Source organism: Melanotaenia boesemani, chromosome 6 (genome assembly GCF_017639745.1).
Source record: "Melanotaenia boesemani isolate fMelBoe1 chromosome 6, fMelBoe1.pri, whole genome shotgun sequence".
Classification (NCBI taxonomy): domain Eukaryota; kingdom Metazoa; phylum Chordata; class Actinopteri; order Atheriniformes; family Melanotaeniidae; genus Melanotaenia; species Melanotaenia boesemani.
Genome location: NC_055687.1, coordinates 3,830,287 through 3,856,422, shown reverse-complemented (window position 1 = coordinate 3,856,422; position 26,136 = coordinate 3,830,287). Strand labels below are relative to the sequence as shown.

The window sequence follows — 26,136 nt, the reverse complement described above, 5'->3', positions numbered from 1 at the left end:
AATGGGTTACAAGATCAAACATGACTTTCACACAGTATATCTTGGAGACACCTCATCCTGTACTAAATCTAGTGACAGATACCTGATCAACATATTGTTGGTCGCCAGCAAAAAGGCAATAACAAGACATTGGCTGTCTAAAGATCTTCCAACTAAAACCCAGTGGATTGGAATTGTAAACGAGATATATAACATGGAAAGAATAACCTTCTCCCTGAACCTGAACATAGATAAATTCAATGACTACTGGAAGAAATGGAAGACTTGCACACCCTCATAATGAAAATGAAATATACATACAATGATACGACTATAAACCAAGCTGTGTGTTGCATATCACACTGATGTAGGTGTTGATACTGTATGTGTTTTTTGTTTGTGTAGGTAATGGAACGGGAAATGTAGCTATCCTCTGAGGCTGATATAAGTAAACCTACTATCTAATCTTAACAAAGGGATACAGTTCATAACAATACCAAAATAAAAATTCACTTCACCCTATGTAAAAATCTACAAATGCCAAGCTATTCTTAGTCCACACTGTTATTTATTGATGGTTTCTCTTAACAGTCTGTGCCTGTTCTGATTGTTTCTGTTTGTTTACTGATATATACTGGTGTTGTTTGTATGTACGAAAACAATAAAAAATAAAATATAAAAAAAAAAAACCCTTATCATATCACTACTTTGTCTTGAATAATCAATAAATCTATCAGTGCCAGTTTAACTAAAGAAACACAACTATATACGTACTGAACATGAAATTAAATGAAAAAGAACATGGTATATATTAAAAATAATTAATACCTTATTAACCTCCCTACCCAGGTTCAGGAACCCCGACCTCCACTGCCTCTGGTTGGCTAACAGTAAAACTGGGATCAGCTGAGCCCCGTCCATACAGGCCGAGGGCGTCTAAAGAGAGAAAGAGAAAGCTGGTCTAAAGAGATGGACGGAGAAAGACAGAGTTCCTCTTTGGTTACCATGACTTGGCCTTTTATTAATGTCCCTGCAGAGGGCGCACGCTTCATTCAAAGGACATTCAGACCACCAGACCCACGGGTTTTCAGGGGGAGGACCACCAGTAGCAGTGGTCTCTGACGTTGTCTTGGTATCTACAGTTCAACAGAACAAACATTTCTTCAAAGACTCCAACTCTGAGACATGTTCTGGTTCTTTATTTCCACCTGCTGCAGGTTCGCTTTGCTGGTAAGATTGCCCCACACACACACACACACACACACACACACACACACACACACACACACACACACACACACGATAATCACAAAGATGATGCATATTGATTATTGGGTTATTAATAAACTGAACAGGGCCAGTACATACAGAGACAAATCAGCTGCTTTATGTAAACAGATTTATAACAAGAGGAGACAGAAATAAATGAGGACGGTGAATCAACAACTGACAGCAGTGACGTCGGTCAGGAGAGGCGTCATGATAAAAAAGAAAAACTACATAAAATAAATACTAATATTTTCCACTGGTCTGTGTTAAAAATGCATTTTCAGTATGACTCTACACAAAAATCGCAGAATTTGAGGATTTCCCGATCAAATCCAGGACAGAAATCCCGGGTGAGGACGTGGCGAGCTGGGCCTCGTCTGACTGGTGATCCAGTACAAACTGGGTTCATTACGCGTTTCTGTTCCTCAGCATATCCAATACGAACTTCACACAAATAAAGTTTATACAATTTACATGATTTACATGATTACATTTAATTTTCCTGATTGAAGGCATAAGAATGTATTTTTGTTATACACCACCATTGTTATATACCATTATATGGATTATACCATCCATGACCCTTTCCTCACAATTTTAACAATTTCAGGTTCATCCACAAAAGATCAGAAAAGCTGAAACACAAAATATTGCATTTTAAGGGATCTACACACGGCTTACAACGAAAAGATTTAAAGACTAAGTGTTGTAGTTTTTCTTCTTAACGAGAATTATTTCCATTTTCACAAATAAAATAAAGGTTTCATAAACTATGTTTTAATTAATCTAGCTGTTGTTTAGGATATTTCAGTCCACGTTTGAAGTCTAACTGCTGTAGTTTTTATGAAGAGCTGTCTAATGTGGTCTAGATTGCTCTAAATTCAGTGGAATCGGAAGCTAACTTCAGCCTCGTGTATTTTACGTTGTTTGGGCCACATAAAACGGTGTTTTTAACGGCGTTTGATTAGAGAAGCACCAATAGACTGGTTTACCCCTTTTAGCTTGCCATACACGCGAGTATAAATTCGTCTTTATTCTTAAGGCGACGTGACGACGGGCCTGATTAACCCCACAGAGCCACAACTTCGTTGCACCAACAACTTTAACCTCACTAAGCACCAAACATCACAACCACACAATTCCCGGTAATATGACCGTTTACCGATTAAATTAAACACAACAATGTATGTAAATTCTCACCTTCCTTCCCCACGAGGGTCCCCTCGATAAACGAGTCTTTGTCCGATCCTTCTTCCTCCCCGTCGTTTCTCCCCAGCGAGCTGGAGTCAGCAGAGGACAGAAACCAACAGTAGTATCCAGATACGTCGGAGTTTCAACTTCTCATCACACAATGTTGCAGAAATACCTTGTCTCGTGCTCCACCTCGATCTTAAGAACCGGAAGTAGTAGTAGTCTTCTTCATAGATATATAAATATTATAAAGACCTTTATTATATTATCCATGACTGGAACAGCTTAACGACTCGCGCTCTCTCTGAAACTTTCTCAGAGAATAATTCCGTCGTTTTCTATCTTCCCTCCTGAAACAAGGGTGGGTAGGAACCAAAAATACCCGAGCAATAACCACAGTTACACAAGCAATAATTCAGTTTACATTTGTCTCGTAAAGGCTCTTTTTAGGCATTCCCATCGTTTATGTTGGATTAATGTAATTTTAGTTTGCTTGCTGTCTAAAAGTTTTAAATAACTTGGATGTGAAACTGTTTTCACACTGAACAAACATCCGGTTTCTAATAAGTTTTCAGTTGCTTTATCTTTAATAAAATATAAATAATTGTTTTAACCAAGAATGTGAGCTGAATTTGGTATTTAATGCATTTTAGCCATTTGTACGGTGGCCAGGAAGTGCAAAACAATATTACATCGACTGCAACACTTTTACAAGTTTACCAAATCTCTTTTACAAAGATAGGTGTTTCACCAAAATCACTGATTCATCCGAATCTGTTACAACAGAGGGGCGATAGTGTACATTTCTCTGCATGGACATCTTAGAAGACGAGCAAAGTCTTAAACATTTTTATTAAAAAACACATTTCTGATAGCTATCTGAATGTGTGACTTTACTGTACCTTAATTTTAATTATCCAAAGCAAAGCAGCTTTTTGGTGGTGGCAGAAGGAAAGAAAAACAACAAATATTCACATTGATTATACAAAAAATAAAACCTTCTATGCTGAAACTAAGTGTCATCCTCTTCATCAGGTCCACCTTCTAGTACCGGGTCGTCCTCTTCATCAGGACCACCTTCTAGTACCGGGTCGTCCTCTTCATCAGGTCCACCAGATAGTACCGGGTCATCCTCTTCATCAGGTCCACCTTCTAGTACCGGGTCGTCCTCTCCATCAGGTCCACCTTCTAGTACCGGGTCGTCCTCTCCATCAGGTCCACCTTCCAGTACCGGGTCGGACCTTTTTAATCCTGGTGTGATAGATGAAGCAGGTGGTGGAAACCTTCCTCAGAGGTTTTCTCCATATTGACATGACAGCATCACACAGTTGCTGCAGGTTTGTCGGCTGCATCCATGATGAGAATCTCCCGTTCCACCACATCCCAAAGCTGCTCTACTGGACTGAGATCTGGTGGCTGTGGAGGCCGTTGGAGTCCAGTGAACTCATCGTCATGTTGTAGAAAGCAGGTGGAGATGATCTGAGTTTAGACCTGACCCACTGCAGCAACACCAGAACATAGACTGCCCCCACAGGCTTGTACAGCAGCACTAGACATGATGCTGCTTCCCTTCATCCTCCTCTCTTCTGATGCTCCATCACTCTGGACCACGGTAGATCTGGACTCATCAGACCACATGACCTTCTTCCATGGCTCCAGAGTCCAGTCTTTATGCTCCCTAGCAACCTGAAGCCTTTTTCTCCAATTATCCTCACTGATTAGTGGTTTTCTTCTGACTACACAGCTGTTCAGTCCCTTGAGTTTCTTCACATTGTTCATGTGGAAAAGTTCTAACTTTCACTACTAAACATGGTCCTGAGTTCTACTGCTGTTTTTCTTCCATCTGGTTCCACCAAACCTTTTACTGATCACTGATCACCATCATTCAGGATGTTTTTCTGACCACATTTCTTCCTGGAAGATGATGGTTCCCCACCATCCTTCCAGTTATAATAGTGCTTTGGACAGTTCTGAACCCAGTTCTAATAGTTTCTGCTTTTCCTTCTCTGCTTGATGCCAACGATCTGACCCTTCTGAAACAGAAATACAGGAAAAAATAAATAAAAATAGAATAAACCTGAGTATACCCTGCCTCTCATATGCTAATTGCTGGAATATAGAGTCCAGCCACCCGTGATCCTGAAATGGACTAAACATAATAGAAAATTAATGAGTTGACATACAATATATGTCAGACAGATACAATAGATAATAATAATAATAATAATGCATTTTATTTCTTGGCGCCTTTCAAACACCCAAGGTCACCGTACACAAAAATAAAAAATAAATAAAAAGACAATAAAAACATAAATTACATAAGAGTTAAAAGAGATAACGGACATTGATATAAAAATGACACAAAACAGTCAGTATACATGGGTTATAGGGAGTATGCCAGTTTAAACAGGTGGGTTTTGAGTGCAGATGTGAATGATGGAAGGGAGTTGATGTTCCTAATCTCGGATGGAAGTGAGTTCCAGAGCTGGGGAGCAGAGCGACTGAAGGCTCTGCTCCCCATGGTAGAGAGACGGGCAGAGGGAACAGTAAGGTGAATGGAGGAGGATGACCTGAGAGCACGGGAGGGAGTGGCAATATGGAGGAGATCAGACAGATAAGGAGGGGCCAGATGGTGAATACCTTTGAAAGTGAGGACCAGTAATTTATAGTTAATTCTGTATTTTATTGGGAGCCAGTGGAGTTGTTGAAGGACAGGGGAAATATGTTGAAAGGAAGAGGTACGAGTCAGGATACGCGCTGTACTGTATTGATAGAATTTCCAGTAATCAAACATAGCAACAAACATCTCAACCCGTCTCAATGCAAATATCAGCATGCCTTGTTGATATCTCCACATGGATGAAGGATCGTCACTTTAACATAAATCTGTCCAAGACCGAGCTTATTGTCTGTCCAGCCAATCCTTCCTTACAGCCACAGATAAGCGTGCAGCTTGACTCCATCACGCTTGTGTCTACGTCTTCTACCAGGAATCTTGGTGTCATGGTAGACAACCAGCTGACCTTTAAGGACCACGTCGCTTCGGTTGCTCGATCTTGCCGATTTTCTCTCTACAACATCAGGAGGATCAGACCCTACCTGACTGAACACACGACCCAGCTCCTGGTCCAGGCTCTGGTCATTTCACACATTGACTACTGCAACTCCTTACTGGCTGGCCTGCCTGCATGCTCGGTTAAACCTCTGCAGATGATCCAGAACGCAGCAGCACGTCTGGTCTTCAACCAGCCCAAAGGAGCTCATGTCACTCCGCTGCTAATCGCTCTCCACTGGATTCCAGTTGCAGCGCATCAGATTCAAAGCTCTGCTTCTGGCTTACAAAACAAAAACCCAAACGGCTCCGGTCTACCTCCACTCCTTAATCCAGAGCTACACTCCCTCTCCACAGTTACACTCTGCCAGTGAAAGACGCCTAGTGCTCCCACCACAAGGTGGCGCCACATCAGTAGCTAGACTCTTCTCTGTTGTTCCCCGGTGGTGGAACCATCTACCAAACTCCATCCGATCCGCAGAGTCCTTATCCACTTTTAAAAGCAAGCTAAAGACTCAGTTGTTTAAGGAGCATTTCCACACTTAGCTTAACTCTTTTACTCATCGGAATGAGTTAAAAAGATTTGTCCAGCTCTTTGGCGAAGCTCAGTACTGAAGAAGCTGCGTGCACTTATGCCCAAGATGATGTTGTGTAAAGAAATTGTGATCTTGTAATTAAACAAAGGACTATTGTAGGGAGGGGAAGAGGGAAAAAAGCACTGCCTCTAGCACTACATGACCCAACTGGACTCACAGCAGTCTGACTATCACTTCATGATGACGTCCCTCCTGGTTGAATTCTTGCTTGTCTTGGTCTTACTCTCAGATGTACGTCGCTTTGAGGAAAACATCTGCTAAATGACTGTAGAATAGAATAGAAAAGAACAGAATAGAGTAGAAAACATAGAAGTTAAACATAAAATCATATATAAAACATAAGTTAGAAGAGGATTTCTTATTGGGGTAAAAGTTTAAATGTTTTGCATGTATATATATATATATATATACATATATATATATATATATATATATATATATATATATATATACAGTCATGGACAAAATTGTTGGTACCCTTCGATTAATGAAAGAAAATATCACAATGGTCACAGAAATAACTTGAATCTCACAAAAGTAATAATAAATAAAAATTCTATGAAATTTAACCAATGAAAATCAGGCATTGCTTTTCAACCATGTTTCAACAGAATTATTTAAAAAAATAAACTCATGAAACAGGCCTGGACAAAAATGATGGTACCCCTACAAAAGACTGAAAATAATGTGACCAAAGGGACGTGTTAATCCAAGGTGTGTCCACTAATTAGCATTACAGGTGTCTACGATCTTGTAACCAGTAAATGGGCCTATATATAAGCTACAGGTAGTCACTGTGCTGTTTGGTGACATGGTGTGTACCACACTCAATATGGACCAGAGGAAGCAAAGGAAAGAGTTGTCTCAGGAGATTAGAAAGAAAATTATAGACAAGCATGTTAAAGGTAAAGGCCATAAGACCATCTCCAAGCAGTTTGATGTTCCTGTGACTACAGTTGCACATATTATTCAGAAATGTAAGATCCATGGGACTGTAGCCAACCTCCCTGGACGTGGCTGCAGGAGGAAAACTGATGACAAATCAAACAGACGGATAATACGAACGGTAACAAAAGAGCCCAGAAAAACTTTTAAAGAGAATAAAGGTCAACTTCAAGCTCAAGGAACATCAGTGTCAGATCGCACCATCCGTCGTCGTTTGAGCCAAAGTGGACTTAATGGGAGACGACCAAGGAGGACACCATTGTTGAAAACAAATCATAAAAAAGCCAAACTACATGTTGACAAGCCACAAAGCTTCTGGGAGAATGTCCTATGGACAGATGAGACAAAAATGGAACTTTTTGCCAAGGCTCATCAGCTCTATGTTTACAGATGTAAAAATGAAGCATATGAAGAAAAGAACACCGTCCCTACTTTGAAACATGGAGGAGGCTCTGTTATGTTCTGGGGCTGCTTTGCTGCATCTGGTACAGGGTGTCTTGAATCTGTGCCGGTACAATGAAATCTCAAGACTATCAAGAGATTTTAGAGAGAAATGTGCTGGCCAGTGTCAGAAAGCTTGGTCTCAGTCGCAGGTTATGGGTCTTGCAACAGGACAATGACCCAAAACACAGCTAAAATCACCCAAGAATGGCTAAGAACGAAACATTGGACTATTCTAAAGTGGCCTTCTATGAGCCCTGACCTAAATCGTATTGAGCATCTTTGGGAGGAGCTGAAACATGCCGTCTGGAAAAGGCTTCCTTCAAACCTGAGACAACTGGAGCAGTTTGCTTATGAGGAGTGGACCAAAATACCTGCTGAGAGGTGCAGAAGTCTCACTGACAGTTACAGGAATTGTTTGATTGCAGTGATTGCCTCAAAAGGTTGTGCAACAAAATATTAAGTTAAGGGTACCATCATTTTTGTCCAGGCCTGTTTCATGAGTTTATTTTTTTAAATAATTCTGTTGAAACATGGTTGAAAGCAGTGCCTGATTTTCATTGGTTAAATTTCATAGAATTTTTATTTATTATTACTTTTGTGAGATTCAAGTTATTTCTGTGATCACTGTGATATTTTCTTTCATTAACCGAAGGGTACCAACAATTTTGTCCATGACTGTATATATATATCTATACATACACATTTTGCACCAACGTCTCTGCTCTAGAGGATCTGTGGTCGCCTCCGGGTTTGTCCAGCAGCTGCTTCCTCCCTCTACTCTCATGTTGTTTTAGAAATCATGACGGCTGTTGATGATCAGCTGATTGTAGTACAGCACGGCTTAGTCTTGTCCTAGATCAGTGCATCGTTTTGGTGTAAAATGACATATTTCTTGTGGGCCCGTGTGTTGTCTCTAGCTGGTGTTTGGCCCGCAGCATCAGCTACATCCCTTTTAACAACTATCTAGATGAGTTCTCCCTCTTTGGGAACAGGAGGAGAACTACCCTCTGCCTCTGGGACTCCTTAAAGAATGGACCTCTTGTTGGACTGGGACTCCGCCAGTTGGGGGAAAAGGCTTGCTGCTCTGCAGGTGACCAGTCACCCCATCTCCCTGCAGGAACTTTTCCCACTCCTCTTTCATGCCAGCCATGGACAGGTGAACGACCTCTGTGCTCAACCTGTGGATGACGTGACTGGCAGCCTGCCTCCCTGCTGGTGCACTGACAATGAACTTCCCGCTGCAGGGTTGATGGTCTCCCACCACACGTCTCATTTCCATTCTCATTTCGCTCATGTTCTCAGTGAGCTTTTCCACAACTTTGTACAATCAGCTTCTGTCAGCAATGAAGTCCACCATTGCTGTTGCATCACCCCCTGCTGGAGGCTGGTGGAATGGAGGGATTACACAATTTAGTTTGAGTGTCTCTCTGGTTGTCTCACAAAGGTCTGCAATTACCAGGGCTTACAAATCACTAGCAACCTGTTGATGACATTTGGCTCCCAGGACTTGGTCAAACCCTGCAAGAAGTCTTCTAAATGTTTCCTCTTTCTGAGCTACATTCCCAAAGCCTTGAAAGCATCTTGAACCAGCTAGCTTGATCTCTGCTGCATTGACTTCCAAATACTCACCTGGTTTGCTCCAAAACAGTCCAGAAAATGTTGCTGTCCAAATGTTTCTTGTAATTTCTCCTTTATGGCATCAGTCTGTCTGGACAGCTGCTGGTGGACCATCCCACAGGAGAAAAGCAGCTTTTGTCAGTTGTCTGGGAAAAATCCTTGCCAGCTCATGTTCATAGTCACTTCTGGTGCTCCCAACTAGTGTCCTCACAGCTACTTCATACTGTCCATCTAGATGAGATACGAGGAAGACTCCTGCAAGCTGCTGGCGTCTCCAACTCATGTTAAATGAACACTGTAAAAAGTTAAACTACGCAGGAGCTGCCCCCAATGTGGCCGAGGGTTTTGTTTATGTGCCTATGCTGATATGATATATAAAATAATGACACAAAGGGTACTGCTGAACTGGCACGACACGTTGCCTTTATTTTTCTTTCCGGCATTGTCAAAGCCGAACCAACAACCACCAGACTTCCGTTCTTATTTGTCAAAATAAAACACCACCACAGAACACAACATTAAATTCTTTACATAAGCATAAGCTGCCACATATTAAGTACACAGAATTAACTAATTTGCTAAAAAGCATGTTAAAATGGAATTTCCACAAAGAATAAAGTAAAATAGTTTACTGATACTGCTAGGAGTGCACACCAACGCACTTAAAAATTATTTTGGAAAATAAATATGATAAACAGCCTAAGCCCGCACATGACAATTAAATTAACTCAAAGTTAACAGAACCACAAATCCTTAAACACTACAAATAGACATAATGATAAATACAAACAGAGATCTGTGTTTGCAAACAAACTCATACCTATACTCTCTCTGGGAGCATCTCATCACCCTGCTGACAAACCCTGCCACACAGCAGGTTCAACAGTGCCCGTTTTACACCCTGAGTGGGGATAAACAGCTTGAGTCAAGAACCGAAAGCAACCGTTCAGCTCTCAAGTCAATATGTTTCATGACTGAGATGTGAGCGGTGCTATGTGAAAATGACAGGACTAACATCTCAAACAGGAAAACAAATACACCCCTCTAAAAGAATTATGTCATACAGAATAAAATAACAAAATAAATTCAACTCCTGTTTTGTCTACTACACACACGTGCATGGTGGAGGCTGCACGGGTTGCTGAAGGGCAGGTGGATGTCTCAGCCGGGGAACGCTGCTGTACTCTCCAGAGAAAGTCTGCAACATAGTTCTGTCCTGTGCAGTCCTGCATACCATGCTAACTGAGGCTTCTGGTGAGGAGGATGTCCAGAGAACCGAGCCCAGCTCAGCCTCCACTGGGGCTCTACGGAGGAGACAGGAGCCGATCCGCCTTTTCTAACAAGAAGTCTAGACCTTAACGTTGTACAACTACTGTATTTAATCAGGCCAACGTTTCCCATGCTGTGCACTAAAACGTGCAGTTCTTTACTAGACAGGTGGAAATGCTAGAAGCTGCAGTTTTCTCTTCTGGAAGCTGTAAAAAGTGGCTTCATATAACAGAACCTTGACCACAACAATCCTAAGCTAATGCAGGTAAACACAGACGTATAGCAGTTTGAAAAGGTTTTATTCACAGTTTTAAGGTTTAATTGATCTCTTAGCATGTTTATATTTTCAAGTGCGCAAACTAAAGAATTGTGACTTTCAGCTACCAGGTATGGACTGTTATCCTAATTAAAAACTAATAAAACGTTAATCATGGGCATATATATACACACACATATATATACACCTCTGCCGGAGTCGGATCAACAACGGCGAGGCTATTAACAGCCTCTGTGATCCTCTTGTAGTGTTTTCTTCCTTAGACTCTGGTTTTTAGGCTGCCAAAAATCACCTCTTTATTCTTTTCCACCTCACAAGTGAGGCTTTCCATCTCCACCGTTGATAAGTTTGTTTTGGCAGAACGTCTTCATGGTTTGACCTCACTGGACGTGGCTTCTAAGCCAGGAATAATTAAGGGTGTAACATGTATGATGATGGATTTATCAAGGCCCCATCATTCCTACGCCGGCTGATAAATGAAGGCGACTGCACCTGCAGCTTCTCTTCTTTCACCTCCGCTTGCCATTTCAGAGCAGTTCTGCACTGATGTTACTGACAAGCATTACTAAAAATTTATTGTTGTACAGTCCTCTTCATCTTACTGTTCACATTCATCATCAAACCAAGACGACAGCACACATGACAAGTTAGGGACACATTTCAGTTCATTAAATAATGATATGTCATGTTGTTCATCTGAGGTTTGATTTTACTTCATTTTAAGACCTGGTAGTAAATCCCAATGTGTCCTGAGAGATAAAACCTAAATTCTAATGCAGTACATGCACACGACTGTAACTCTCAGCTTTGATTACGATCCTAAAAGTGATGATATTACATCTGGATTATCCAGCTCCATAACCAGCTTCTGCCTTCATAGTTCTTCTTCTTCTTTGGTCCGACAGCTCCACCAGCAGGATAATACTGAGAATAGCGCTGAAATTATTTGGATTATCAACCAAATGAACAAACTGACCTGTTCATTTGAGAAGTTTACCATGTAAACGCAACCTCAGCATTAAACATTCAGACTTCAGAGTACAACAGTAAATAAACTCAAGTACTTATTTTAGTATTAAATATGAAATGTCAAACAATAAGTGTATAAATCACACATCAACTTCCAGCAGATGATACATGATTACCTTGCAAAGCATCATCCCGACAGTAGATACAAAACAATCATAAAAACATCAGGCACTGATGGTTAATGACATTACAATCACATACAATGGTTCACAAAGATACAATAACCACTAAATCAATCTGCTTGTGATGGAAAGTCGTTTATAAATCAAACAAATTTCACAAAAGTAATTACCTTAGATTTCAAAACATAACATATTGTACACCCTCCATATATTATTTGGTGCAAAAGAAAAATTCTCATGTAACAAAGACGTGAAAAAAAAAAAAATCTGTATATGAACAAAATGTCAAGTACAAAGTGAAAAATAACCCAAAATGAGGTGGTTAAAAACAAAAAGTTTGTTTCTGTGTTGAAGAAAGAACACGGATGTGGAGACGACCAGTACCAGGAGGCCGTTTCTGAAAACCCAGGGAATGGATCACCCTGGCTGAACCGCATTTGGTTTCACAAAACGTTGCCATGGAAATCCATCCTGTGCAGCTGACCTGGCTGACAGGTTTAGTTAATCCTGGAGTTGTCTGAGGTCTGACTGTTGGTGGTTTCACAGACCCATTATAAGGGTTTTTAAACCTGTGGCCCCCAGACTGTGAAACACTGCCTTAGATTCTAACCAAACTTTTTAAAAGCAGCTAAATATAGGGTGGCTTTTAATTAGATAAGGGCTTGGTCTTTTTGTTTTATGCTATATTTTGTTTGCGTTTTTTCTTTGCTCTTAATTTTGACAACTGTAAAGGACTTTGTGGCTTTTAACCTCTGAAAAGTGCTGCATACATAAACTTTACTTAAGTTATATAAACCCAGCTAATTATGACGCCCCGAAACAACAACTAATTCAGCATCCATTTGGCATCCTGTCTCTTCTCAGTTTTCTCTCTGGACAGTAAAAGTCAGAGTTCATTGTTATTTCTTACTCCATCCATTTCTCTTTTTCTAATTCTCTCTTCCTCTGACAATGTCTGCTTGTGTTTATTTGCTGAATCAGCCGCCATCCAAAACAGCCAGCGTGTTGATACCCAGTTGCTGGCGTGTGCCGTGAAGCTAAATGCTGCTGTAAAGTTATACAGCTTCCCGTAAAAGAAAAACAAAAAGTTGTCAAGTACAGTTTCTTAGCCTTGGGATGGTGCTGGGCAACGGTGATCACAAGAATATAATATTATTTTATATTTATTAATAATTGTTAGAGTGGCAACACAATGAGTCAGAAACACGTATTGTTAAGGTCATTGTGCTACACAGTGCTACTTTAAAGTGATTTGTTGAGTCACAGTGAGAGCTAATGTAGTTAAAAGTTAGAGACAGCTAAAGGCCAAAACTGGGTCTGTGTGCACCGCAGCCTTGGAAATTAACCGCGGCTGTTGTAGGCCATTGTGGTTTGGCTCACAGCAGGCGCAGCACATGTCAGAAGCATCTCCATACATACGCGTTGAGTTCAGATAAGGCCGGACTGGAAAAAGACATGAAAACGGGTTGGGGCTGAAAAAGGTTAGAAGGATACAACCACTGTAGGGGGGAAATTGGGGCATGCACCCCAGAAGAAAATTTAGGACATTTTATATTCAAAAGCATCAATCTGGTGCACTTTGAAAAGAAAAAAAGAGCTATAGGCCAGTACGAATGTATAATGAAGTGTCTAACACATCTGACAGATGAAATGACAGCTCTTGTTCTTTTTGTGACTTTCTAATTTCAGCCAAGATCAGTTCCAGCTGCACTAGATACCTGCATCCAGTTGTTTGACCACCACAGCATCTTCCTCTATTAGCACACTCATTCTGGAAGCACAACGTAATATTTGTTTTAACTTATAACAGTGGTTGTTCACACATAGTTCAGACATTATGTTTTACGGATACCTGTTCACTTGAAAAAGCTGATTTTAAAAAACACATGTAAAAAAGGAGTGTTTCACAAGTTCACAAGAGTAAACCTACCCTAACCCAGAGTAACCTACCCTAACCCAGATAGTAAACCTATCCTAACCCAGACAGTAAACCTGCCCTAACCCAGAGTAACCTACCCTAACCCAGATAGTAAACCTATCCTAACCCAGACAGTAAACCTGCCCTAACCCAGAGTAACCTACACTAACCCAGAGAGTAAACCTACCCTAACCCAGAGAGTAAACCTGCCCTAACCCAGAGAGTAAACCGAGTAAACCTATCCTAATCCAGATAGTAAACCTATCCTAACCCAGACAGTAAACCTGCCCTAACCTAGAGTAACCTACACTAACCCAGAGAGTAAACCTGCCCTAACCCAGAGTAACCTGCCCTAACCCAGACAGTAAACCTGCCCTAACCCAGAGTAACCTACACTAACCCAGAGAGTAAACCTACCCTAACCCAGATAGTAAACCTGCCCTAACCCAGACAGTAAACCTATCCTAACCCAGAGAGTAAACCACCCTAACCCAGAGAGTAAACCTACCCTAACCCAGAGAGTAAACCTACCCTAACCCAGAGAGTAAACCTATCCTAACCCAGATAGTAAACCTACCCTAACCCAGAGTAACCTGCCCTAACCTAGAGTAACCTACACTAACCCAGAGAGTAAACCTGCCCTAACCCAGAGTAACCTGCCCTAACCCAGACAGTAAACCTACCCTAATCCAGATAGTTAACCTATCCTAACCCAGAGAGTAAACCTACCCTAACCCAGAGAGTAAACCTACCCTAACCCAGAGAGTAAACCTATCCTAACCCAGATAGTAAACCTACCCTAACCCAGAGTAACCTGCCCTAACCCAGATAGTAAACCTATCCTAACCCAGAGTAACCTGGCCTTATCCAGATAGTAAACTTATCCTAACCCAGAGAGTAAAACTGCCCTAACCCAGAGTAACCTGCCCTAACCCAGAGAGTAAACCTACCCTAACCCAGATATTAACCTACCCTAACCCAGAGAATACCTATCCTAACCCAGACAGTAAACCTACCCTAATCCAGAGAGTAAACCTACCCTAACCCAGACAGTAAACCTACCCTAATCCAGATAGTAAACCTACCCTAATCCAGACAGTAAACCTACCCTAACCCAGATAGTAAACCTATCCTAACCCAGATAGTAAACCTACCCTAATCCAGACAGTAAACCTACCCTAATCCAGAGAGTAAACCTACCCTAACCCAGAAATATTTCAACGCTGCAGCGCTAGCAGGGGAATTTCTTGTTGAATTTCAAGCTCTGCACATGTTAGCAGCTCACTACACCTAAACCAAAGTCCTAATAAAACAATTTCTGGTATAACTCTATGTCCCATCTCAGTTTTTATTCTCTTCATTATGGATGGGGAGATGTTTATCCTGTAAATGGAGAATCACAAGATTTTATATGACACCACAGATCCTTTTTACAAGGACAACAGCAGGGAGAAGGTTTGGACCAAGATATCAACAGATGTGGGAGTGGATGGTGAGTTTCACGTACGTATTAACACATTAATAGGTTCTTTTTAATGCATACTACCAATTCAGTTAGGTTCAAGGATGTGTTAAAAGTTCAGTGGACTTGCATTGCACAGCACATGGACCTTGAGAAATTACGCGTGATCTTGCAGATCCAGCTACATGGACTGCACTTGCGTTGCGTATGACACACTCCCGATGTGAGCTGACGTGTCGCGGCGGTCTGAATGAAACCGTGGTGCAGGCGTAACGTGGCGCACACGGACCCGGTGGAAATTGGCCTTAAGAGTGAAAACTTAGTAGGATTACTTAAACTTGGCTGAGTCTATTCAGCTTAGCTTAAATTTTACTTTTATGAAAAGAAAGTCTGCATCCCAGCACAGCCATCTAAAGTAAATCATCTAATCATCAATGTTCTTATATTTACAACAGCAACAAGGAAAGGCACCAAACTACTGGCATTAACATAGTCTGCTGACACACGAGATCAGTCCACAACACTAAGCCACAATTAAAGCAATATATGCTTCATAATTTTACTAAATCACATGCAAGTGACAGGAATTAAGTATCAAGGGTTAAGAGGTACAAAATAAACAGATAAGCAGCACCTAAGGTTATATTTACTTTCTTACACTGACATAGGAAAAAATGGCAGTAGTCAGTGGTGTAACAGTTAAACAGCTGTTAACGCCCCAGATTACTTCTCTTCTCTTCTTGACCCTCATATTACTTTATGTTTGTGCAAAGTTTTGCATTAATCTCTGTCTCAACTTAAAGCTAGCAGCACTTGCAGCATTATCAGTGCAGCATCCTCAGTTTACTTTCCAGCTGTAGACATTCCTGTAAGATTTGTGTCTGGTCCATGGAACCCAGACCAAACCCAGTAAAGTTCAGCCCTCTCATTCAGTCTAGTTTGCTAGTGTGTCAAGGAGCAGGTGGGGAAAATACCTAGCTTGTTCGGTAAACTGCATTTCCCCATGTAAACAAAGCTGAAAAACAGAGCTGATGTTAAAACACACAGGGTGTGTCCCAGTCCGCACACTTCTATACTTCCAACACTACATTTAAGTGCTTAGTGCGCTGACACAGAAATCTCAGTAAAAACTCAGTGCACTGAAAGTACCCGGATGCTGCCCTAAACTCGGCCAAAAATCTAGTGCGAAACGATGGACACTACACGCACTAAACGGACGCCATCTTGCTGACGTAGCGGAAGGGGAGGGACTTTCAACCAGTTTTTCAAAGCTGGCAGCCACCGACTCAGCGGTACCGATGCAGGCGGAGGCTGTTTTCTACTGTTATAAGTATGAAGTTATTTGATCATAATTCTAAGATAAACTGCAGCATGCTTCTTATCTCTTCTATCCCTGATGACAGTTATGGATCATTTGTTGGAGGCTGCAGTAGAGTTAGCAACGTGAATATTAGCAGTTTTATAGCCGATTTTGCGGATGTAGATGGGCTATAAGTGTTAAAAATGATTAATGCTATAGGTTCCGTATGTTTATTCATGATTGTTGAACCTCCAGATTAAGCACTGCGGGGTCTCTGGCGTAAACGAAATGGTCCTTGATCTGAAAACTGATTAGGAAACACCCCTGGTTAGAGAACCGGGCCGTTTCCATGGTAACGCTGACTAAGCCGTAGCTGATTGTACATCACTTTAAATAAGAGTCTGCAAAGTACCCATAAAGTACATAATAATGTTTGCTGTTATATAACCTGCCACTGTGTGCTCACCGTAGGTCACTGTGGCATCGAACCACCGAGCCAGCAGTGGCACTGAGGCATTTACCACCTGCGGGCTAGGACGCTGCTGTGGAGAAGAGGAGGCGGCAAGAGAGAAATGTTTTAATAAAAAGTTTAAATAAAATGTTTTCTGCATCCCTGTTTTAGCGTCTTCATTACTGCATTTCATATTTTAAATTTTGGTTTCTAGTAGAATCGGTTTCCTGTTGCAGACGTGAACGTATCAGTGTAAACACCAATAAAACACATGTATTATGTAAAGTACTTTAATTCAGTTAAGATATCTTTGTTTATTTAAAAGCTGTTTTATTAGTGTTTTAAATTGTACTTTATACTAACAGGTATGGTGGAGACCTTTTAAAGACACATGAACGTGTGCTGATGGTTTCTATTGTTCTCTACTGAGATAGATTAATACAGTGGAGGCCACGGTTCTTTGTTTCACTAATGAGGCCTTTTAAAACGCATTTAATAGCATAAAAGTATGATGACATGCAAACACGTATGTTAACGTGATTTTGGAAGAACTTGGACGGATTGTCCTAAAACAAAAGTATATTAACGGAGCGGCGCTGCTATTAGGCAGCATGTAGGAGGATCATATACCTTAAAATAAATAAGCATACGTTCTAATTCATGTGCAGCCCGAGGAGGATCCTGTGCTGGACATGACAAAGTTTACAGGTGGGGTTAAATAAGGAGTAAACAAAGTAAATTAAGAATCACCGTCAAGAGCTGGTACATCATTATCGGTAAGTTCAGAACGTTAGTGCTCAGTTTGGATCAGCATTTACCCACGATAGTGTCACCACAGAAGGTGGTGCTTAGTGCACTACACACTACCTACACACTACCTTCCAGTGCACTCATGTAAGTTGCATGTCTTGGTAACATGGTATTTTTTTCCACAGATATTTCAGGACTAGAGCTTCTTATCCGTGTTGAGTGGTTATGTGGATCAGTAAGTCCCTGTTGTGACAAACGTTTCCCACATGTTTCACAAAGGTACGGCCTCTCACCTGTGTGGGTTCTCATGTGAGCAGTCAAACTACCATTTTGAGTGAAACGTTTCCCACACGTTTTGCAAGAATACGGCCTCTCACCAGTGTGGGTCGATATGTGACGCAGCAAATCGCCATTATTACTGAAACGTTTCCCACATGTTTCACAGGGATATGGCCTCTCGCCTGTGTGGGTTCTCATGTGAACGGTCAAATTTCCATTTTGTGTGAAACTTTTCCCGCATGTTTTACAAGAGTATGGCCTCTCACCCGTGTGGGTTCTCATGTGGATCAGTAATTTTTCATTCACTCTGAAAGCTTTCCCACAGGTTTTACAGAAGTACGGCCTCTCACCTGTGTGCGTGTTTATGTGATTATACAAAGCAGAGGAGCTGGAAAATCTTTTCCCACATGTTTTGCAAGAATATGGTTTTTCACCTGTGTGGACTCTATAATGTGCCTTTAGTTTAGACTTAGACTTATAAACTTTTCCACAAAAGCCACACTTTAGAGACTTTTCACTCGTATCAGTGATGCATCGACTCTCTGACATGGGGGAAATGTCTGCACCACTACTGGGACTTCTGCTGTGTTCTTCCTGGTCTTGACACTCAGGTTCACTGTGGTCACTTCCTTCATATGTCACCATAACAATATTGTATTCCTGCTTCAGTACAGGCTGATGAAGATCTTGACTAGTGCAGGAATCATCCTGTTCTTCTTTAATGCATGGAGGCAGTGGTTTCTTCTGGTCCAAACCGCGGTTCTTTTCCTTTTTACAGAGATGATGGCCTGAAAGAACCTCCTCCTTTTTGCAGACATACTGCTTTGGGAGATCTGGAAAGACAAAAAAAACATTACATGAAGAAAAATATTATTTCTGTAATATTAGAAAACACATCCTACTAAATATAATCTACAGATATGCAAATACATGCATGATGAAAAAGAAAGTGAATTTCTGTGTGTACTTATGCCCAAGATGATATTTTGTGATGAAATCGTGATCTTGTATTTAAACATGGGACTTACAAAAAAACAAACAAATAAAATGTACTGCCTCTAGCACTACATGACAGCACCTGGGTCCAACTGGACTCACACCAGTCGGATATTTATTTATGACGTCCCATCTTGTTTAAATCCTTGCTTGTGTTCTTCCTCTCAGATGTAAGTCGCTTTGGATAAAAGCGTCTGCTAAATGACTGTAGTAGTACTGTCTACTTTAAAGAAGTTAAAACTATGAATATTTGGTTCTGGGGTTAATCCACCTTTTAGTTGGGTTAAGCCAGTGGTTCTCAAACTTCTTCTACAGTGCCCCCCCTATGGAGGAATAAACATTCCCAGCACAGACATGATGTAATAAGAAACACATTTACTGTTAATCCTAGAGCAAGATATCTGCCCTTTCATCCCAGTTACCTGTTTCTCCACATTTCTTATCTTTCTTTTTTCCCTGCGATCGGTTCAGTAAATCCTGATCTCTGTGCTTTTTGGCGGTAGGGAAAATGAATTGGTGGCATTACTGTCACCAAGTGGTCTGGACCAGAATGTTTCCAAGAGCCCAAGTTGTCAAAACATTAGTTTATCTGCTACATTTTCCCAATCCCATGTGCCCATCCCATCGACCAGTAAATCAAGAGCTCAGCTCCTTCTTCACTACAACAGACCAACGCAGAGTCCGCCACAGTGTTCCACCTGTCAATCTCCCATTCCATCCTTCCTCACTCGTGAACAAGACCCCCAGAAATGTCTCTACTTGGGGCAGGACCTCATTCCTGACCCGGAGATGACACTCCACCCTTTTTCCGGCTGAGGACCATGGTCTCGGATTTTGAGGTGTTGATTCTCATCCCAACCGCTTCACACTCGACTGCGAATCGCCGAGTGGAGATCACAGCCCGATAAAGTCAACAGAACCACATCATCTGCAAACAGCAGAGACCCAATCCTGAGGCAAACACACTGGACCCCCTCACCACCTTGGCCATGTCTCGGTAAGCTAATTGGCTAGTTAGCTGCTAACATTGATGTCTACAATGAGCTAGGGTACAGGCTTATTAGATAGCACGTAACACTTAGAGAAAACACTTCAAGCTGGAAACTACTTTTGGTTATATAAGAGCAGCTGAATACCGGTGCGTTAACATACAAATTACATATGATCCAATTAGTTGACTAATCACCAAAATATTCAGTGACTACTCGGTTATCAAAATAATCGGTTGTGGCAGCCCTAGTTAAAAATTGACCCCTCCTCACCCGAGTGTCTGAGACATGCTGCTGCAAGACAAACTGCGGTCTAGAGTGTCCTGGTGCCAAGTGCACACGTGGACATCTTAAGCCTGAACAAGGTGTTCGTTATGGACAATCCATGATGAGCACAGATGTCCAGAAAGGAAAGGCCACTTGGATTCAGATCAGGGGGGCCGTTCCTCTCAAACACATCCCTCCAGGTCTCACTGTCATATCCACGTGGGCACTGAAGTCCCCCAGCAGAACGAGGAGTCCTCGGAAGGAGTGCTCTCCAACACTTGGTCCAAGGGCATGTATAATGTGGGACTAAAGTTTTGTACTTGGAAAATTTGAGGAATTCTTCCATATTAGTATATTTAATTTGTACTTGTTACACTTTAAAATGCTGGAGTTACTAAACTTATGTTCCTATCCATTTAATGTGTGAGTTTCCATGTTACCAGGCTGGAACTTTTCACACCCTTTGTCTGCGTGAGTTGTACATTGCAGCAAAACATGGCTGTTACTGAAACCTTTCCCACGCTTCACAAATATATGGTTTCACTCCTCCGAGTATAATTCAGCAATTATTTTCCTACAAGCTTTTCAAGCAAATGGCCTCTCACCTGTGTGAGCTCTCATGTGGACTGACTGTTTCATCTGTGTGGACTCTAATGTGACTTCAGTTTAGAATTTGACTTATAACCATTTTTTTCCCACAGGTCAGATTATCAGACTTTTTACCTGTGTCAGAATAACACACGGAGGAGGCATCTGCTTCGTTACTGTGAATTCTGTCCGATTCCTCCAGGTCTTGGCTCTCAGGTTCTGGTTCGCTGTGATCACTGTTCTCATGTGTTACCATAATGATGTTGAACTCCTGCTTCAGTACATGTGGCTCTAGGTCCTGACTGATGCATAGATCCTCCAGTTCTTCTTTAATATGTGGCTTTGATTCTGTTTGGTCCCGACTGGAATTCCTCTCCTGCTGATCCGAGAAAATTTCCTTGGTGTAAACATGTTGCTGAGGAAGGTCTGGGGAGATAAACAAGAAGACACAAAGCAAGAGTACAGTTTGTATTATAAGGTTCAGGAGAAAAAGATTACTGATGCATAGAGGAAGGTGCAATCTGAATATAAGAGAGAAGAAAATCTAAAAGTAGAGGACTTGTTATGGATGAAGTGTTAATACAGTTTTTCTTCAGAGCAAGTTCCAGATGAGAAACTTTTTCCTTCATTTTGTTCTTGTCGTGGAAATAATTCACAAATATTCTAGCTGAGAAGGATCCACTCATTAGTTTGAAATCTGCTTTCATAAAATGGAAGTTGTCTTTGCACAGTCATCTGTAAACATGCTGAGCTTCTTACCATACAAACTGTTTTGGACGTAAGCATCTGAACTGATACTGTTATGAATAAAATTTCCATCATGCTCTTCTGCCTCAAGGCTCCATTTCTTATCTCAAACTCCTGACCTGGATGGAGTTAATCTGGTTAAACATCAGACCTGGCATTTCTACTTCAGACATAATGATGACATCAGACTGGTTGTTTAATACGGTGTTTCTCAAATCCAGCCCGACTGATTTATCGGCTGGCTGATTAGATGGGCAGATTGATGGCCCTTTTCAAAATTATCATAATCGGCAGAGTTTTGCCGAACGGAGCGGGACATTAATCTGCATTATATGATTCGTGTGTTTTCCTCTTTTTTTTAGAGACGTGAAGTAGCGTGTCCTACGCTATACTGTACGTGAGAGGTTGCTGTTTTGTCTCCGCTTGGATTTCCACCATCTTCTCCAGTTCATCGGCTCTCCGTACGATCTAAACCCTGGCATATAGGGTTGTTTGTATGTTTTATTATTAAATGTTTTAAAAGAAATTGTTTAAATAAAATGTCATTTTTATGGGAATCCACCTGCCAAGGTGCATTTTATTTGAACCTACCCTTTTTAGGTTTACTGGGGGGTTTAACTCCCCAGTTGGGTTGTCACCCTCTTCTGTTTTTGTATAGAAATTATTGTTGTTTTTTGCCTTACCAACACCACCCGCCACATAAGGTAATCAAGAAAGAAAGACTGGTGACGACCTAGCTAAAATTAAATGCAACATTGCAGTTGATCGCGACATCTCAAAGATACTGGCATGTCCATGGCGTTTGAAGGACAGAGTTTAACGTCTGTGGACTCTGACCACTGCCGGTTTAACATTTGTGGATCCTGACCGCTGCCGGTTTAATGTTTGTGGACTCTGACCGCTGCTGGTTTAACGTTTGTGGACTCTGACCGCTGCTGGTTTAATGTTTGTGGATCCTGACCGCTGCTTGTTTAACGTCTGTGGACTCTGACCGCTGCTGGTTTAAAGTTTGTGGACTCTGACCGTTGCTGGTTGGGACGTTGCGGGACGACAAAATGTTGTTGACAAAATTCTCGTCTCTCCTGGACTGATGAAGCCCAATAAGCCTGCACCTGCTTTTACAACAATGTGCCGTCACAGACATGATCTGGCGTGTCTGCAGTCCGGCGTCTGAGTTTCTGTTGCCACGGTTACCAACTACCATTTAGTCATCGCAATAATTTACAACAATAAGGCTATTTGGCCGGAACTTCTTTTATAGGTGTCTATTATAACTTTTTAATGGACACCCTCCAGCCAACCAGAACTGAGTATTCACCCAGACCACGGTATAAATGTCTAGTAACTACAGCAGTAGCTACAGCCAGGCAGCACTGCAAGGGTGGATGGAGTGGAGCTTGACGACAGATACATTTTAGGGCTGCAACGATTAGTTGGCGTCGACAATAAGAATAGTCGGCTATTTTTGGCAAAAAAAAAAAGAAAAAAAAACAACAAAACCTACAGAGTGAGACATCATCTTCTTTCCTATCTCTGCTATAGTCCGCCGGGGGAAAAATATGGCGGCAGACAGGGAACAAAACAGTAGCAGTGGACGTCAAAAGTCTGGGACCACTTCAATTAAACTTACAAAATAAATTAGGTACATGTGAGATTTATAAAAGTGGACCTTGCTTACCACGGAAGTACATCTGCAGTGCTCGAACATTTAAAGAGGAGGCACGCTGGACTTAAGGATGAGTCAAACATGATATACCGTCATGTAGATAGTTGTATAATGTAACAGAAGCCGCAGAGCACTGAATGTTCTGCACTAAACGCACTTTTTTTTTTAAACAAAAACTCAGGCTTGTTCACCGTTTTTCTCTCTGCTGCCAATTTGCCTCTTCCTATTCTTTCAGTTATTTTTTTTAATGGATATTTGGTTTGTATTTACTTTTTCTGTTATCAGTTTCAGGTTAATATCGTCAGCAAAGTTTAATAACAGATGTATTTTTGAATGAAGTGTCCATCTCATCTTTTTAATTAGCACATCATTTAAACAACCTCATGCTTTAAAAGATTTAAAAGCTGAAGGTGAAATAAGAGCCATTTAATAATTATGAGATACATAATCCGATTAGTCGATTAATCATTTAAATAATTGATGACTAATTGTCTATCAGAATAGTATTTAGTTGCAGCCCTAGTACATTTATAACAACATTGTGAAATTAAGAATGACGAACATGTCTCCAGTTTTAGTTTAACTTGGTCATGTGTCATGACAGCGACCCGTGCTTCGTTGCAACTGTCATGCTTTACTATATACTATTACAATGTGCTGAAACTGCATTAAAACTCAATAGTTTTGTAGAAGTGATGCCTTTAATACATTGATAAAATAATTTTAAAAAAGAAATAATATACTCAGACACGAACATGTGCATGTCATGTCACTGACCCATTTCAACAGCTAAAAAACTTCCTGCCACTAAATAACTGTTCTGATGTCTACCAGTCACGTTTTCAGCCACACCACAGCACTGATATGCTCTAGTTAGGGTCCTTAATGACATTCGCCTGAGCACAGATAGTGGAAATACTTCAGTCCTGGTACTGCCGGATCTCAGTGCTGCATTTGACACGGTCCACCAGAACATCTCATTAGAAGACAACTGCTGTTCAACATCTACATGCTGCCACTCGCTCACATTATGGAAACAACTAAACATGTTACCACAGTTATGCTGATGACACACACATCTACATAACCATCTCACCAGGAGACTACAGTCCAATCCAGAGTCTTTTTATTTTTACCTGTCCTGTCAAGCATCAAAGCAGCAAAATGATAATCTGGTTGCTGTATCGTGCTGAACAAATTTGCTCTGCCAAGGGGAGGCTTCTGGGTAAGGCTCCTCTTGATAATCTGATTAATTAATTAATTAATTAATTTACTTTGAATCACGGAATCTATTTAATCTTGCTGGACCTGACCGGAGGGGACAGAAAAAGATGGAAAACAGCAAAAAGATGCAAAAAGAAAGGAGACAAAAACATCACAGACAGAAGGAAACGACCCTTCAATCCACACCATCACCAGACAACAAACTGTTACACCTGTACATGAACACACCAGAAATTTTCCTACAACTTTTACAAAACAAAAACAAAAAACAGAGCTGCTAGTCATTTTTAAATAATTTTTAAATAATAACCAAGTCAAAAAGACATATCATGAAAGTAGCACAACAGTGACCAGATACTAACTCACAGGAAAAATAAAAAGAAAAATTATCTCTTAGTATGAAAACCCACTGGACAACTCAGTGACTGTGTCAGCATGCAGAGCATGAGGAAGAGGAGTGATCAGTGATGAAGAGTGGTGAGTGAGATCATGCAAATGCGACCTCGCCTCTACAAAGGTCAGAGACAGACCAGGGCAGCCCAGAGACCCGGGCCCTCATAATGAAAAAGAAATATACATACAATGATACGACTATAAACCAAGCTGTGTGTTGCATATCACACTGATGTAGGTGTTGATACTGTATGTGTTTTTTGTTTGTGTAGGTAATGGAACGGGAAATGTAGCTATCCTCTGAGGCTGATATAAGTAAACCTACTATCTAATCTTAACAAAGGGATACAGTTCATAACAATACCAAAATAAAAATTCACTTCACCCTATGTAAAAATCTACAAATGCCAAGTTATTCTTAGTCCACACTGTTATTTATTGATGGTTTCTCTTAACAGTCTGTGCCTGTTCTGATTGTTTCTGTTTGTTTACTGATATATACTGGTGTTGTTTGTATGTACGAAAACAATAAAAAATAAAATATATAAAAAAAACCCTTATCATATCACTACTTTGTCTTGAATAATCAATAAATCTATCAGTGCCAGTTTAACTAAAGAAACACAACTATATACGTACTGAACATGAAATTAAATAAAAAAAAAAAGAACATGGTATATATTAAAAATAATTAATACCTTATTAACCTCCCTACCCAGGTTCAGGAACCCCGACCTCCACTGCCTCTGGTTGGCTAACAGTAAAACTGGGATCAGCTGAGCCCCGTCCATACAGGCCGAGGGCGTCTAAAGAGAGAAAGAGAAAGCTGGTCTAAAGAGATGGACGGAGAAAGACAGAGTTCCTCTTTGGTTACCATGACTTGGCCTTTTATTAATGTCCCTGCAGAGGGCGCACGCTTCATTCAAAGGACATTCAGACCACCAGACCCACGGGTTTTCAGGGGGAGGACCACCAGTAGCAGTGGTCTCTGACGTTGTCTTGGTATCTACAGTTCAACAGAACAAACATTTCTTCAAAGATACCTCCAACTCTGAGACATGTTCTGGTTCTTTATTTCCACCTGCTGCAGGTTCGCTTTGCTGGTAAGATTGCCCCACACACACACACACACACACACACACACACACACACACACACACACACACACACACACACGATAATCAGACTATATATATAAAGCAGACTATCCCATAGAAGATGGCTGAGGCCACCACAGAGTCATAAAAGGTCCTGAGGAGTGGACGCTGCACTCCGAAGGACCTCAGCCTCTTGAGCAGGAACAGTCTGCTGTTGCC

The 26,136-nt window shown here is 41.1% G+C and overlaps 2 protein-coding genes and 1 long non-coding RNA gene across 5 annotated transcripts in view; 1 reads left to right on the top strand and 2 right to left on the bottom strand.

The window, feature by feature from the left end:
* Positions 1-26,136, bottom strand: part of LOC121641647 (gastrula zinc finger protein XlCGF8.2DB-like) — a 399,458-nt gene that overhangs the window by 89,259 nt on the left and 284,063 nt on the right.
* Positions 1-26,136, top strand: part of LOC121641689 (E3 SUMO-protein ligase ZBED1-like) — a 631,274-nt gene that overhangs the window by 504,511 nt on the left and 100,627 nt on the right. The gene's annotated exons all lie outside the window — the stretch shown is intronic.
* On the bottom strand, positions 13,779-14,919 carry LOC121641711. Of its 4 annotated transcripts, none has more exons than XR_006010764.1 (3): positions 14,099-14,267; positions 13,869-13,914; positions 13,779-13,825 (listed from the first exon to the last, which is right to left on the bottom strand). It is a non-coding gene; the product is annotated as an uncharacterized LOC121641711 (long non-coding RNA). The 4 variants fall into 4 exon arrangements; XR_006010767.1 differs by lacking the exons at positions 13,779-13,825; positions 14,099-14,267 and adding exons at positions 14,434-14,545; positions 14,882-14,919 and having other exon boundaries at positions 13,836-13,914; XR_006010766.1 differs by lacking the exons at positions 13,779-13,825; positions 14,099-14,267 and adding exons at positions 14,434-14,545; positions 14,632-14,675 and having other exon boundaries at positions 13,836-13,914.